This window comes from Mesoplodon densirostris, chromosome 11 (assembly GCF_025265405.1).
Source record: "Mesoplodon densirostris isolate mMesDen1 chromosome 11, mMesDen1 primary haplotype, whole genome shotgun sequence".
NCBI lineage: Eukaryota > Metazoa > Chordata > Mammalia > Artiodactyla > Ziphiidae > Mesoplodon > Mesoplodon densirostris.
Genome location: NC_082671.1, coordinates 12,876,034 through 12,893,169, shown reverse-complemented (window position 1 = coordinate 12,893,169; position 17,136 = coordinate 12,876,034). Strand labels below are relative to the sequence as shown.

The 17,136-nt window shown below is 35.6% G+C and overlaps 1 protein-coding gene across 1 annotated transcript in view; it reads right to left on the bottom strand.

The window, feature by feature from the left end:
• The window catches only part of ATF7IP (activating transcription factor 7 interacting protein), a 114,563-nt gene extending 97,670 nt beyond the window's left edge, over positions 1 to 16,893 (bottom strand). The window contains exon 1 of the mRNA XM_060112474.1: positions 16,675 to 16,893. The gene's annotated coding sequence lies outside the window, so the exon portion shown is untranslated. The remainder of the gene's footprint in view (positions 1 to 16,674) is intronic.
• Positions 16,894 to 17,136: the final 243 nt, after the last annotated feature.

Sequence of the window (17,136 nt, the reverse complement as noted above, 5' to 3'; positions counted from 1 at the left end):
GTGATGGGCACATGGAGCGCATTATTTCATTCTATTTCTGTATATATTTGAAATTTTTCCATAATAAAAGTTAAAACATACTCAGCTTTTAAAAAGTCCTTATTTATTCTCCCTGAGGTAAACCAGATAACGTAAACTGCTTTAAGTACTGTATGAGGGGAAAAAAAGTTTATAGTTGATCTAAGCCACATTAATTCTTCAAAAATATAATGGATTCTCTGAGGGTGGCTCAAATCTATTTGTTAAAAGCAAGAGGTAGCTGGGAAAGATTCAAACAGGATAGACATCACTGGAGCACTAGAATGTGGCTAAGGTTAACGGAGAGACAACCAACCAAAACATTTAGAGCTGCCTGATGAAGAGCAGCTGATATTCAAGAAGCAGATTCTTTCGGAAGCCTGTTCCCAAAGGTTTAAATTATGTAATATACCTTCAAACATGCGGTGCTCCCCACACCCCCCTCAGCCTCCCCCGTCTCGCCAGGCACCTTCCAATGTAAATACTAAATACTTTTTTCTCAGTCTAAGCTTTCCCGAGCAAGCTAAGATGCTGGCTATTGGCTATAAGATCTACCTTTTCACCCAATTTAGATTTCAAAATAAGAGACATAATCTAAGTCCCCTCCTTATACCAATCCTCCTTCAGCGACTACATTTTACTACTAATTGACTATATCCTCTCTATTATCCCAAGGCACGTAAGTCAAATCAATATAATGATTGCCTATTTCATGCAAGGGGCTTTAGAAGACAAAGGAGTAGGGAAGTCCATTAATATCAATCAAGCCTTCATATAAGTTTTATTTACATTGTTTAAACCAATTCTCACATTAACCCTACAAGATAGGTTTTATCTCCAATTTGTGACTGAGGAAACATGCTCAGAAATTAAATAACTTCACGAAAGTGCGAACAGCTAAGACGCATCCTAGACTACACTCAGCCCAAGCCTACTGGAGCTGTGTCTGTCCCTTCCCACACTGGTTCTGTTTCTGTGCATCACGGAAACAACTGAGGAAAGAATAACGGTTAGGCTGTTCTTCAGGTAAGTGGTGTCACTGCCCATGTTTCATTCACTCTTTATCCCAAAGAGACTATCCCGGTTCACCCAATAAACCCTATGCATGATTCCACCTAAATTATCTTACCACTGACAATCCTTTCCTTGCTCTCCTTTCCCCTGACTATGCCCAACCCCCAAACCAGGTGTAATTGCTCTCTCAAGGTCTTTTATATATACCATCATTATACTTAGCATATTTCATTATTTATATCTTTATATATGAGTTCTTAAAGGACAGAAACAATTTAATTCACTTTCCACTCACTTCCATAGTGTGAAATAGTATTTATGTGCTCAATAGATGGTGAGTTGAAAGTAATTCCCTGTGTTTTCATTTCTACCACAAAAATCTCTGAAAATTCTACATCCTTAGGAAACTTCATTTTTAGGATCTCAACTCTTACTTTCTAGGAAGAAGAAGAAGTCAGCTAGGTTTTTAGTCTTGACCTAAACAGCTCTGTACTTCAAAACCCAAGGTGGAAAAAAATACCTTTTGCAGGGCATTTTTCAGTTTTTAAAGTGTTTTTAGAGGCACTACATAGGAGCTAATATGTGTTAGAATAAAGTCTGAAAAAAGTCTATAAAAATTATAGAAATAAATATACTATTTACTTTAAAAAGTTTTTAACATTACTAAGAAAGAGTACAGCTTGATTATATAATGTCATAGATTACAGGAAATTTGTTTTTGGAAGGGTTAGTCAATAAACCCAATCATTGCTTATTTGTGAAAGCAAACACATATGGAAGGCATTTCTAATGTAAGGTAAACATCTCCATGATTACTCAGTGTTTTACCTCTTCCTAAATAAAACTAGCCCTTTTCATATAATTTTTTCATTTCACTCTTACAATGACCATGTAAAATAATAGTGCTATAATCTCAAATTTTTCATGACCAGAGAATGTAATCATTTGCCAGGGGTCACACAAGTAGTAATGAAAAAGAACTATAGGAGAATTAAGTTTAGTCAACTACTACACTTTCTATATATCATATATCACACTATTAGAAAACTCTGGGGCTTCCCTGGTGGCGCAGTGGTTAAAAATCTGCCTGCCAATGCAGAGGACATAGGTTCGAGCCCTGGTCCGGGAAGATCCCACATGCCACAGAGCAACTAAGGCCTTGCACCACAACTTCTGAGCCTGTGCTCTAGAGCCCGCAAGCCACAACTACTGAAGTCCACGTGCCCTAGAGCTCGCGCTCTGCAAGGAGAGAAACCACCACAGTAAGAAGTCCGCGCACAACAAAGAGTAGACCCCACTTGGTGCAACTTGAGAAAGCCTGCACTCAGCAATGAAGACCCAATGCAGCCAAAAATAAATAAATAAATATTTTTTTAAAAGAGGAAAAAAAAACTTTGCACATGCAGAATATTGAAAATTCCATGGAACCTAAATAAATGGTTTCAGTGTATTAAGTAGAAAGTAAATATACTTTTCATTAATTTAGTTAATACACTTTAATTACACAAGTTACTATCAACATTATATATATATATTAAAAGAGAAAAGGAACATTAGAAGGTTACTAAGATGATAAACTGAAAACACCTAACTTCACTCCCTCAAGTCCCATTAAAACTACAGTGGAGGTATTTTTTGAAGGCATAAATCCTCAGGAACAAAGAGAAAAGTAAAAGGGACAATAGCTACATGATTTTGGGAGCTGGAAAATAAGCAGAACCACTGGTAACGAAGTCAGCAGTTCCCAAAACACTGTATTCTAAGCTGCATTGGGGATAAATTAAGAACCAATTTGATTTACGTGGCAGAAACTTCAAAAGACATAGAAACTAGAAGAACTAAGCACTTTGGAAATTGGGGTGAAGGGAGCAAATAGTAGGATGGTATGACTAAAAAAGAGAAAACTAGTGAAAGCTGTTTGTGAAGCAGTAAGATACCCTAGATGTCCCTCATCCCATTCCACTGAATGCCTGCTCTCCCCAATCCTAGCAGAGGTCTGAAAACAATACCCACAGTTAAAAATGAGAGTAGCACACCAAAAAGAGGGACTGAGTGCTCACTGAAGAGAACCCAATCCTCTTCCTCCATTAATCTCCCAGAATGCTGGCAATCCGATCCTTACTCTCTATGTGTGAAAATGTAAGACTACTCTCTGAGGGTAGTCAACAAGCACAAGACACAAGGCCTTAAGGTCTTGGGAGCTCTCCAAAAACAGCCCACCCAGATCAGCCTCTATAATGAAGTCCAAAACTGACAAATTTAGATATGCTAATCAACTTTTCACTCTTCCACAACATATTATATACAGTCAGGCAACGAAGAGAAAGGCAACTAAGAAAAGTCTAAGAGTCTAAGATGGAAGACAGAGATTAAAAAAAAAACAATAAAACACAAAGCAACAGACTACACAGGGAGAAAACTTCAAAAATAAATTAATATCTATATATATCAAAAGATGCTGCATTCATTTGTCAAGAATAGAATACTACAGGCAAGGATTACAAAACAGAAATTAAGAAACGATAGAAAAAAAATGAAAAACTCAATAAAAGGACCTGATGATAAGAAATCTACCTGAGCAAAATGACAAAACTGTAAACAAGAGAGAGAAGAAAATTTGAGTATCCATTCAAAAATTCACATTGGAATGACAGAATGGCAGAAAATATCACCAATGAAATCATTTAAGAAAAATTCCAGGACTGAAAGGCAACAGCTGCTAAATTGAAAGGGCCTGATGAATTCCAGCAAACAATAATAAATAGATCCATATCAAGGAATTAAAGTGAAATTTCAGAACACCTGGAAACTAATAACAGATTCTACATGCTTCCATTGAGGGAAAAAATCAAAAATAAGAACCACTTCAGATTTCTCAGTAGTAACAGAAGCAAAAAGATAATGGAGCAGTGCCTTTAAAATTCTAAAGAAAAATGATTTCCAACCTAGCCTTGTATACCTAGCCAAACTATCAATCAAGCATTAAAAATATAAAATGACAATTTTCAGACACACATAAGTCTCAAAGAACATATCTCCTATATATTCTTTCTCAAAAAGCTACTGGAGAATGTGGTCCACTCCCTCTAATGACAGAATAAGTCAATAAAAAGACATGGCACATGGAAAACAAAGGTCCTACACAGAAGAAGAGGGGTGAGAGAAATCCCCACAATGGTGAATAAAATTCTAAGGATGAAAGCGGTATACCAGATATAGAAAGCAAGTAGGCTAGCCTGGAAAAATGAAAATCAAGAAACAAAAATGAGTCACGATCCTTGCTGCCACTGTACCTGAGGGGGAAAAGAAGTGTCTTCTAAATAAACATTAAAAAATCCTTAGTAAAGGATTGTACCAAATCATCTCAGCTATTACTATTACATGGATGTGATTCATGGATACAGGCATCCTGGTATAAAATTACCTTCATGGATGGACCTCTGTCATAACTGTATCAAGAGAATGAGTCATGATTTCCATAATTCTGTTAGTTCAGGGCATACAACTTTGTGTAAATAGATTACTTAACTCTAGATCAGGAGAATAAGAATTATTTAGGACTAAATGAAATGATTTAATTGTGGTTAACATTTTATTTTTAATGGTCATATAAGAAAAATACTTTCTTCTTAATCTACCTTTAACCCTCAATTTAAGATATATTTTGTATAAATAGTCATTTAAATAGTATCTTGATCCAATACCCTCAGAATTCCAGGGGGCAGAATATCCTATGAAAGACCTTAATACATGTTTTAAGTTAATAAACTATGAGAATATTTTAAGAACAATTCTATAGAAAAATACTGAATATATTGATTGGCCTTGCTTAAAAACTACTTAGAAGAATGATTAAATCTTGTATAAAGTATAATAACTGAGTCTCTCTACTTTTTATGAACCCACTTACATAGTTTCAATGAGAATCTGTTTTCCTTCCTTTCAGAATAAAATGGATAAATCAAATTTGTAACCATGACCACAGAAAAATGCAACGTTTAAAAACAAATCTCTTTTAATTAGCTATGACAGGGAACAAGGACTGCATTTCAAATGTAGAAATGATGCCTTCTAGGTCTTCACAGGATATCAATATAGTATCTCTTTCATAACTTATGGATTCCCAGCTTGAAGAGGAATAAAGAATATCACTTCCTGACAGACAAGGAACACTGACAAATGTGGGACTCTTAGAGAACCATGATACCATACAGTTTTAAGTAATGCAGGCAAAATCTCATTGAGATAAATTAAATGGCTCTTGGTTCCTAATCTTGTAATCAAGCAAATAAATAAGTAAATTATTATGCTTTATAAAACTAGACAGAACTTAACTCTTAACTCACATCAAATGGACACAGTTTTGTTAAGCAGACAAAGAGAAGTCTTTCTATACTTATCAATACGTCATTAGTTCAATAAACTAGTCAAACAAAACATCGAAATAAAGAATCAGAAAATTATTAAACAAACTTATATGATCAAATCTGTACCTTAAGGGGCAGAAACTTGGCCACAGGAAGGGTTATGGAAGAAAACTGACACTTTGTTTTGCCTCAACTTTAAGTGAGCATGCCCAGCAAGTTCCATAGCTGAAGGGTAAATAAGGGGTGAGGGATCACCCTGCACCCTAAAATTAAAAAAAGAAAACAGGATAATTCTATGTGGATCTAGCTCCCAAAATAAATGACTTCATCTCTAACTTTGGCAATAATGACAGTCTGAAGAATTATGACAAACCTTGAAGGTAAATAATTAATGTGAGAAAATGGCTGCTTTTTCACCACGATGAGGCTCAGAGATTTAGTAATCTTTGAGGGGTTTTTATTCTTTAAATACTCTGGTGGTGTGTTTTGGTTTTGGTTTTGGTTTAATTTAATGAATAAGTCCTAAAGCTGGACTCTCTCACAAACCTTTGCAAATAAACTACGTTTCTAAATGCATATTTTTCCTACTAGTAAGGGGCATGATCAAACCTACTTTTCTAAGTTGCTTTTTAAATGTATATAAGTTCTAGCTCCAGTAAGGAAGAATACTGTCATTTTCCATATATCTCCTTGTACTGCAGGGCTCCCTAAAGCTTCACGTAGCTGCCTCTTAGTAAATATTCATGTCTTACTAATAGATTCATCAATTGGTTGAAGCCAGAGATGAAAAGTGTGTCAGGAACAAATGCTAACATTTTATATAATTAATCTCAATTAATCTCTCAAAATAAGCCTACCAGGTAGGTGGTATCACCATTTTATATGTAAGAAATACTGCTGGGAAACACAAATTGGCCAGGTTCCAATACAAAATTACTATACTTTCCACTTCACGATATTACTAACTGGTTTTAGGAAAATTCTTTGTCTTTTCTGTTGTTCTTTCTTTTTCTTCTGTCAATTTGCTTGCATATTTTTAATCTTCCAACTATTATATCACTTAAAATATGTTTGATGGAGAAGAGAATTACACAACACAAAATAATTATGTCGTTCCATCTTTTCATCAAACCCTTATTAATTTCATACATATGTCCTTCAGAATTGTATTTTAGAAACTTATTAATAGGTAAGCAATGGTGTTTTTTAATTTTTTTCTATTTCTTAATGAATGGGATTGACGAATTTTTTCCAAAAGTTATTTTACTATTTATAATTTTCCAGATGCAAAGTGCCTGTCAAATCTTTTGACAATTTACCCAGTGGATGCTTGGCTAAGTAAACTTCATGGTTAGTTATTTAAAAACAACAACAACTAAAAGTTCTGACATGTAGATTATCATACATCAAATGAAAGGAGCTAGAACATCTTACTCTTTTCTTTTTTTTTTGGCACCTAAAACAAAGGGGTTCTATTCTTTCAATAGAAAATATTTACTGAATATTAAGGTACGTATTGTGGAAGGCAATTTTATACTTTTATTAGCAGTCTTATTATACCTAATTAGAAAGGGTTTGTCTTTAAAATGCGACATTTGCCAGATACATCAGTAAGATAAAATTCCTAACCGCAGGAAGCTTATAAAGTACTACATAAATAACTATAAACATAAAAGTTGAAAGGAATAAATGCCTTTAAAAGAGATACAAAGTAAAAAGAGAAATTAGAGAACTTCCAGCTGAGGATAACAATATCCTTTATTAGGTACATTATGTAGGCACCATGGCATCAATGATTTTTTATTTATAAAAATCAAGGATTTATATCAGAATATGTTCTCCTAAAAGTAATACTTTCTTTCCCACCTCTGAGATTTTGAATACCCTCTTTATTCTCTTTACTAAGAATATCCTTCTAATTCTTCTTTTAAAATACAACTCTTCTAGGATTTCCCTGGTGGTCCAGTGGTAAGACTCTATGCTCCCAATGCCGGGGGTCCATGTTCGATCCCTGGTCAGGGAACTAGATCCCGCATGCCACAACTAAAGATCCCACGTGCTGCAACTGAGACTCGGTGCAGCCAAATAAATATTTTAAAAAAAATTTTTTTTAAATACAACTCTTCTAAGGTTTCCTTGATATCCCCCCAACAGAGTCCCACTTTCTGTGTCTTACACAGATATCTATTGTGTTACACTTATCATCTACAAGAGAGCTTTTTTTTAATTACTTACTTATTACTTACTTATCAGATAAATTTTACTTGTAAGCAAAGAATTTATGACCACAGTTATTTTTTACCTGTGTATATTACAAGGCCCTCAAAAATCGCATTTTCCATCTTGAGAAATCACAAACTCAACTTTGAAACTAAAAGAAGCAGTTCAAACAATTGTCAGAGTTTACCTACAGTCCTTCATCCTTTTAAAGTAAGTTAACTGGCAAGATTCAAAGATAGTACACTGAATTCTTGCAAAACTAATCATGATTTAATGTTTTCAAAAGCAAGCAGAAAGAGGAAAAACTCTGCCTAATAAGGTAAATATTTATAGTAACTACAATCTGTCAGGAATCATGACTACAAAGCTCTCAAAATTCCATTTCAAAGGAAGATATATAGTTACAACTGGATCTAATTCTTAAAACAGAAAACCAGTTTTCAATATCAAATTATGAATTAATTAGAGACCACTTCTCCAGCTGCCTTTAGTAGCAGAAAAGGCTAACTGTTCTCTAATACCCATTTCTCTCCTTGTTTTATAAAATTTTTTAATTTTAGCTGGTTGTCCAGCCAGATACTACATTTCCCAGCCTACCTTTCCCAGCTAAGTATGTTCCAGTGATTAAATTATCACCCATAACACATGAATCTAAATGACAGTACTACTTCCAGATGAGGCTCTCAAAACAATGAGTGTGTACTCCCATTGTTCTTTCTCCCTTGCCCCTGGCTGGTGAAAGCAGCCATGTTCAAGCCAGAAACCATGTTCAACATATGGAAACCATACATTAAGCCAAAGCCACTTACAAACCTGAAGACTTTTCCTCTGTATTATTACACAAGAGAAATAAACATCATCCTTAATAGTAACAGTGTCTCAGAGCAGTTTAGCCTTTACTGTAATCCAATCAGCTCCTGACATTGACTACCTAAAAGGAAATAAAAGAAGTTCAAAAACAGTCTCTTTTCCATACTCCTCCCCATTTCTTCCTTTTCTTGAGACATTTAATCTAATAATGGTAACAGGGCAGGTACACTCCTAAGCTGGAAAGTCTTAGTTGAAAATGAGCTGAAGCAGTCAAGTCATTCATTATTGTTTCACCAATCTCTTTTTCTTTTGCTCCTGGTCCTCAAAACAGCAGAAACTCTTCCTACCTTCTAAGTTTACCTTTCCACAAAATGGAAGACATCACCTTGGACAATTACTGGCCCAAGGAGAGATCCTTTTACAGCCCTGTCAGTTCTGAGAACCACTATTCCAACATACAATTCAAGTTCCTTATTAGAATGTAAAAGTGCCATACACATAATTCCTGGGTACCTACCAAGACAATAGTTCCCAGAGTAGCACAAGGCTACACAAACAACAAAGAAAGGGAGAAAGGATTATACAGTTTGACATAATAACACTACTACCTCACATCATCATCGTCAAAAGGGGTCTCTCGGGGCTTCCCTGGTGGCGTGGTGGTTGAGAGTCCACCTGCCGATGCAGGGGACGCGGGTGTGTGCCCCGGTCTGGGAGGATCCCACATGCCACGGAGCGGCTGGGCCCGTGAGCCATGGCTGCTGAGCCTGCGTGTCTGGAGCCTGTGCTCCGCAACGGGAGAGGCCACAACAATGAGAGGCCCGCGTACCGCAAAAAAAAAAAAAAAGAAAAAAGGGGGGGGGTCTCTCTCCCAAACTAAAGGGAATATATCTAGTTGTTCCTAGTTATCAGAACTGTTAACTGATAATTCTGTTATTCTGTATAACAAAAAATAACACAAAATTCTTAATAATATTCTAAACAATGAAAAACTGCAGAGATGAATAAGTGAATATTTCTGATGGTAAAGTTAATATTTCTGATGGTAAAGGTCATCTTCATTTCCCAGACATTCATGTTTACATAGGTCCAATTATAACGACTCTCAGGAAGATAATATCAACTGTACCCTTAGGCCTGCCACATTTTTTGGAAGGTGACCAAGGAGATGCCCGTGTCATTCTCTTAAAAACTCAAAAACCCAAAGATCAAAATTCAAAACTGAAAACGTTCACATTGTATAAATAAACACTAGCGCCCTGGTTTTCTCACTTTGCAGCACTTAAAAAACTGGAAATGCTGCCCAGCAATCATAGTGTCTCCAATACAAGATGGATTCCACCATACAACTTGAAGCATATATGAACAGTTTAATTTTGTGGAATTCACTTCTCTGTTTTGAAAAAAGTAAAATAACAGAAAAAAAACACTGATTTCCTCTGCAGATTGCATGACAATCTAAGAACACTGAGAAGTAATTTTTAGTCTTGGACTCTCTAAAGAACATAACAAGATCAAATGGGCAAGGATTTTAAAAAAAGAAGCTCCACTAATGGATAGGTAGTTTTTAGATACTCTAGGAAACTAACAAGGACAATGCTCCCCAGAGCTACTTGATATTTTTGTAATCTACTGTTAAAATATCACCTTATTTTTATTTATAATGCCCTACAGCTGTCAGGAACTCAAAAGCAAGAACTTTACTCTCAAACTTCTTTCTACATGTGACTCCTTTGAAAAACTTGGTATGACAATGTATGAATTTTCCATATACCTCAAAACTTAAAAACAAAAAGTATAATAGAAATCTTTCTAAACCAAATCATACACCTCTTTGTCTTCTTGAACAAATTCAGCATAATTAAATATTCCTATAATTCAGAATCATAATAAGATCATCTATTACCATAACGAACGCGCTATAAATACTAATTTGTCTTTAAGAATAACAATTCCCAAATTAAATAACCTCAAAACTAAGTTTTTAAATTCTTGTTCTAACACTTGAAATCTGACCGCTTTTCACTATCAAGTTGCCAGCCATCTCTTCTTGCCCCTATCCATATGCATTTTTCTAGTAGCATTTCTCCTGTCCCTAATTATCTATTATAGTCGGAAAACACAAATATCACAATACATCAGAACTATGAAAAGTTCTCAGGTAAGGGCAAAGGTCATACACAAAAAAATAAAAATATGCAAACTTCTATAAGTGGATTTGCTTGAAAAATATCCAAAGACAAAATTTTTTCATTAGAAAGAAAATGCTGAAGAAAAGCCAATAATATCTTAACACAATTTCTACCTATTTCTTAGATTTATTTTTATAAAGCCAATAATATTTTACCATTTGATTTTTATCTTTAACTTCCTTGATTTCTCCTTTACATGCAACCACCAATTTTTCAAGTTTAACTATATTCAACAAAAATATTTTTACAATAATCTGACATTCTTTCCTGTATCTAATATAAAAATAATTTTTTAAAAGTAGGTTTACAACTGAAATACACTATCAATCAAGATTATACTTTTCACTGCAATCAGCACAAAGAATAGATTTAATAGAGAATGAATGTATACTAATACTTAGGGAAACATCCTTATGAGAGGAATATTTAATGTTACCAAAGAGACTAAAAAGAAAATTTTTTACCTTAATTATATATTATTTATTAGGTTCCACACTGGCCAAAAATGAATCAGATAACTTTTCAAAATTTCTCTGTTTAAAAAAAAAAAAGGTTGGGCTTCCCTAGTGGCACAGTGGTTAAGAATCCACCTGCCAGAAGGCCTAAATAGACATTTCTCCAAAGATATACAGATTGCCAACAAACACATGAAAGAATGCTCAACATCACTAATCATTAGAGAAATGCAAATCAAAACTACAATGAGGTATCACCTCACACCGGTCAGAATGGCCATCATCAAAAAATCTACAAACAATAAACGCTAGAGAGGGTGTGGAGAAAAGGGGACCCTCTTGCACACTGTTGGTGGGAATGTAAATTGATACAGCCACTATGGAGAACAGTACGGAGGTTCCTTAAAAAACTAAAAATAGAACTACCATATGACCCAGCAATCCCACTACTGGGCATATACCCTGAGAAAACCATAATTCAAAAAGAGTCATGTACCAAAATGTTCAGCAGCTCTATTTACAATTGTCAGGACATGGAATCAACCTAAGTGTCCATTGACAGATGCATGGATAAAGAAAATGTGGCACATATATACAGTGGAATATTACTCAGCCATCAAAATAAATGCAGTTGAGTTATTTGTAGTGGGGTGGATGGACCTAGAGACTGTCATACAGAGTGAAGTAAGTCAGAATGAGAAAAACAAATACCGTATGCTAACACACATATATTGAGTCTAAAAAAAAAAATGGTTCTGAAGAACCTAGGGGCAGGACAGGAATAAAGACGCAGACATAGAGAATGGACTTGAGGACGTGGGGAGGGGGAAGGGTAAGCTGGGACGAAGTGAGAGAGTGGCATGGACTTATGTATACTACCAAATGTAAAATAGATAGCTAGTGGGAAGCAGCCACATAGCACACGGAGATCAACTCAGTGCTTTGTGACCACCTAGAGGGGTGGGATAGGGAGGGTGGGAGGGAGACACAAGAGGGAGGAGATATGGGGATATATGTATATGTGTAGCTGATTCACTTTGTTATAAAGCAGAAACCAACACACCATTGTAAAGCAATTATACTCCAATAAAGATGTTAAAAAAAAAGAATCCACCTGCCAATGCAAGGGACACGGGTTCGAGCCCTGCTCCGGGAAGATCCCACATTGCACGGAGCAACTAAGCCCATGCGCCACAACTACTGAGCCTGCACTCTAAAGCCAGCAAGCCACAACTACCGAGCCTGCACGCTACAGCTACTGAAGCCCGTGCGCCTAGAGCCCATGCTCCGCAACAAGAGAAGCCACCACAATGAGAAGTCTGCGCACCACAAAGCCTGCACCCCCACTCGCCACAACTAGAGAAAGGCCACACACAGCAAAGAAGACCCAACACAGCCAAAAATAAATTAAATAAATAAATTTGAAAAAGAAAAGGTCTACATTAAACACAGAAGAAAAATTCTGTTTTCAAATACTGTAGAATACTATCTTGGTAGCCTATTTTTCTCATTTCTAACTTCATACTTGAACTATTTTCATGATGCTATATTCTAAAGCAGATTAAAACTGGAAATGTTGTCCTATACCCTCTACCATGTCATCCCTATTAACATTATACCATTATAGGAAACCAGTAAGATAACACCTTAATAAAAATTTTTCTGAGTTCCTAAAAACAATACATTTTTGTGGGATCTACAGGAAATGCATCATATTCATGAATTTTAAAAAAACCTAACAGTATAAAGATGTAAACTTACCCTAATTTAGGTTTTATGCAATTCTAAACAAAACTTCAAATAGTTGGTTTTTAAACTTTGCCAAATGTATGTACAAAAGGAGGGAAAATTAGCTTAGAAAATTGTGAAAAGGAATGATATCTACTGCCCCTTCATATATTTATATAGTTTATAGCACTACAGAAAATAAGACAATGCAGTACTGCTATATAAACAAGACCCAGTTCCAGGGTTGTTAACCTGCTTTTAGATTTTACATTACATATTCCTGTGAGAAGCTGATAAAACTGTAACTCTTTCCCCAGAAAGAAAAAAGCACATATGTACACTCACACAAAATTGCGTATATCATGGAATCCACAGAAGTTTTTTAAGTATCTCTAGAACCCCCAAAGGCCAATGGACCTGAAGTTAAATATCCCTAGTAAATGAAGCAGAATTGATAGCTCAAACTTAGTAAGTTATGATCAAAAGAAATGTATCATCAACATAAAATTCTAAGAAAATTAGGAAAAGATGGAAACTAGCAACCCATCTTTACGCAATGTCAAAATAAACTGCATATAGGCTAAAAGGTATTTTTTAAGGTAATTAAAACATCCAGAAAAAATAAACAGAACAGACGAACATTTAGTTCATCTTACAGTATTTTTTATGCAGAGAAGTCCTTGAAGAAATAACACATGAAAAAGCAGTGCATGTGACTTCATAAAAATGTAACAATTCTAAATATGTAAAACCATAGCAATTAAAAAAAAAATCTTAACTAAAAAAAAACTTCAGGGCTTCCCTGGTGGCACAGTGGTTGAGAGTCCGCCTGCCGATGCAGGGGACACAGGTTCGTGCCCCGGTCCGGGAAGGTCCCACATGCTGCAGAGCGGCTAGGCCCATGAGCCATGGCCGCTGAGCCTGCGCGTCCAGAGCCTGTGCTCCACAACGGGAGAGGCCACAACAGTGAGAGGCCCGTGTACCGCAAAAAAAAAAAAAAAAAAAAAAAAAAACTTCAAAAAATATGAAAAGCAAAGGGCTAATATCCATAAATAACTTATACATAAGGAACATATTAACATTTACCACAGAAAAAGATACATAAAATAACCTCAAACAGTAAAGTCACAAAAAATGAGAAAGTTGCATATATATTAAATATTTAAAAGTTCAATTTCACTAGTTATCAGAAAAAATGCTAACCACCAAATTGATGGTGGTATAGGAAATGCTTTTCAATAAAACTAAGTTTTTATCAGTTTTGTAAATTACTTTAAAAGCCCTTTGTAACAGTAATTTCAAAAAAATATTATGTGATGTAGATCATGACTCATGTACAAGGATGTTCACTGCAGCTTTATTTATAATAGAGAAATGGGCAACAAAATGTTCAATAAGGAAAGAAACATTTAGTAAGTCACAGTACATTCTTATTAAAGACACCAATATTACGTAGCCATTTAAAAATATATTTCAAGAACATTTGATAATTTGGGATATTTTCACAAAATAACTATTATGTAATCATTAAAAAAAATTTCAAAAGAATAATGAAATGGATAAATATCCACAATAAAATACTAAGTTAAAAGGGCAGGAATGAAATTATGATCCAAATGATAAACTAATTGATCAATCAATAAATGGAAACGTCACAAAAATCACCAAAAAATAGTGTTTATTTCTAATTAATTTTCAATACTTTCCAAATGTGCTATAGTGAAAAAGATTTTAAATGACTCCCAGTAACTTGGTATTCATTCAGTAACCTAGTCTTAATAGTAACTGAAATTCCACAGCATGCTTGTTATTGATAGAGTACCAATGAACAAACAGTAGATGTTCAGACAATTCATTAATCTTAGTTTTAAATTTATAGAACTATATTTGCCTTTCTAATAAATGTAACAGCAAAACTGTCCTGCCAATACATATTTACATAGTACATTATGTTCTTCAGTGTTTCAAGTGCCTCTTATGATCTTCCACATTAACCTAAGAGGCAATCATTTGTATATGCAAATGAAAACATAAGCTTAAATATATAAACCAAAATATTTCACTTTTTTGGAAGTGCAGAATGAACCATGCCCTATGATCAAAGTTGTTTTCTTAACCTAACACATACACACAGACATAGACATAGATACAGAAAATACAATGTATTTCCAACTCTAAAACACCTGAAATAATGTCTGGAGGGTGGAGGCGGTGTGCTGGGTAATTACCCTGGAAGCATAAAAGGGAAAAGATTACACAACTGCCCTCTAAATATATTTCTCTGTAGAAGACTTCAGGGGTTCAAAAATTATATCAACAAATTTTCTGTTGAGAAAAAAAGAATTATTCCCATCACTGCATTCTATCTCCTTTGTGATGTCATTTTTTAAAACTCCACCATCCAAAAGTATTCCCTTCAATTACATCTATTTAATACTTAACCGTTCTTGTAGGCAATAAAGTCCCTAAACCAACCAAGATTATAAAGCAACAGCCACTTCTTCATCTGACAAGTGACTGACTTAAACTCAGAGTTACATAACCAACCAAGAAAACAACTGTTGTATATACAAACCACAAATGAAATTTATGACAACCATTTACAAGTTTTCAGCCCAGTAAGAAATAATTTACACAATGGTAGAATTATATCAAATAGTATAAAACTTCTCCCAGAGGTTTATATAAGATTTAAATATAGTGACACTACCATTTTAAAGTAAAATAATCAGTAACATACTTATAACTACTTTAAGAAACTAAAACCAGGAACATACAATTTTTAAAAATCTAACACAATTGTATCTTACACACATGTATATATGGTAGTTTGTTTTTTTTAATCAACTGATTTATCATTGATTCACAATTTCCTCATAAAGGCCTCAGTGTAGTTGGGAGTTCTTTGTAGAATTCTTTATCAGAAAAATTTACCAAGTTTAAGTACTATATTTTATATATCATTACAAACAAAATGCTAAGGAAATGATTAATTTTAAAAGTCAAGGTACCAAAAATAATCTAACTGAAACAGTAATGGACAAGTGATCAGAGACAGAAAAAATGTAAAACTCAAATGCAAGCAAGATCAGAGGCACACACTGATTAAATTAAAACTTCACCGACTGAGTATCAAATTTTTTAAAAAAAATAAATATCCAAGGAGATTGAGATTTCTTTTTAAACATTATACAGATTCTTCCAATGCCCCCTCCCCCTCATTTTTCCAAAACTCAAATTGTTTCTATTTCGAAAACATTCCATAAAAGAACTGGTAAAGATAGGGTTAAAAATGTATTTGCAAATATGCAGTTCAAATAATTGCACTTCCCGTGAGAACACCACTAGGTGCTGATCTTCCGCTCCCTAAATATAAACTTGAATCCAGCAATACCCTTAAAGTGAAATAAAAATCGAGAACCACAAGGGGACAATCATTTTTACACAAAATTAAGTCCACAGCTTCTCAGAGAATCGGAGAAATACAAGAAAGGAGTTTGGGGTCGGTACAGGAATACAACATAACAGAAATGTTTTCCTTTTAAAATATAGGAATTCGAGCGTAACAAAACGAAACCCCTCAAGAATGAGTAAAATTAAATCTAGAACCCGAATGGCGTCCAACAAGAACATTAGATCTTGAAAATGAATATTGCGCTTGCGCAGCCACCGCCCCGCCAGCTGCACAACTGCAGCTAGAGCCCGACCCCGCAAGATCACGTGCTCCCATGCAGCGCCCGCCCGCAGCTCCGCAACCGCGCAGGCGCAAACACAGCTCCTGCAGCCGCCATAATGCGGTCTTCACTCTAAAGAAATACAATAATAATTTAACAAAATGTGGTTATAATAGCCCCTGGGACTCACATATACCTTTCGAGGTGGGAGATGAGGGAGGCGGAACCAAGTTCCTTCCTACAGAGCCGTCCCGCGCAGCCGTCCCCACCGCTGCAGCCTCAGTCTCGCGCGCTTCAGTCTCCGCGCCACCGCCGCCGCTGCCGCCGCCGCCGCCGCCTCCGCAGATTCAAAAACAAACCCGCTTCTCCCTTGCACGCGCCGGGGCCGTTATGCAAATTATCGTAGGCGGGGCTCGGCGGTCGTAATATTGGTCACGCCCACCATGCTTTTAGCCAATGGGCTCACGGACTGGCCGTTCCCCATGCAAATCTTCTGGTTTTTTATTTGAATGAGAAAAATTGGCCCCGCCTCCTGCCGTGGAAAAGAGAAGGAAGTCTGAGGTGGTGGCGCTGCGCCTTTCAGTTGCAGTGAGGTGTGTTTTTTGAGTGGAGCCTTGGCCAACCAGTGAGTAGCGCTTTGTGAGCGCCCTCTATGAGC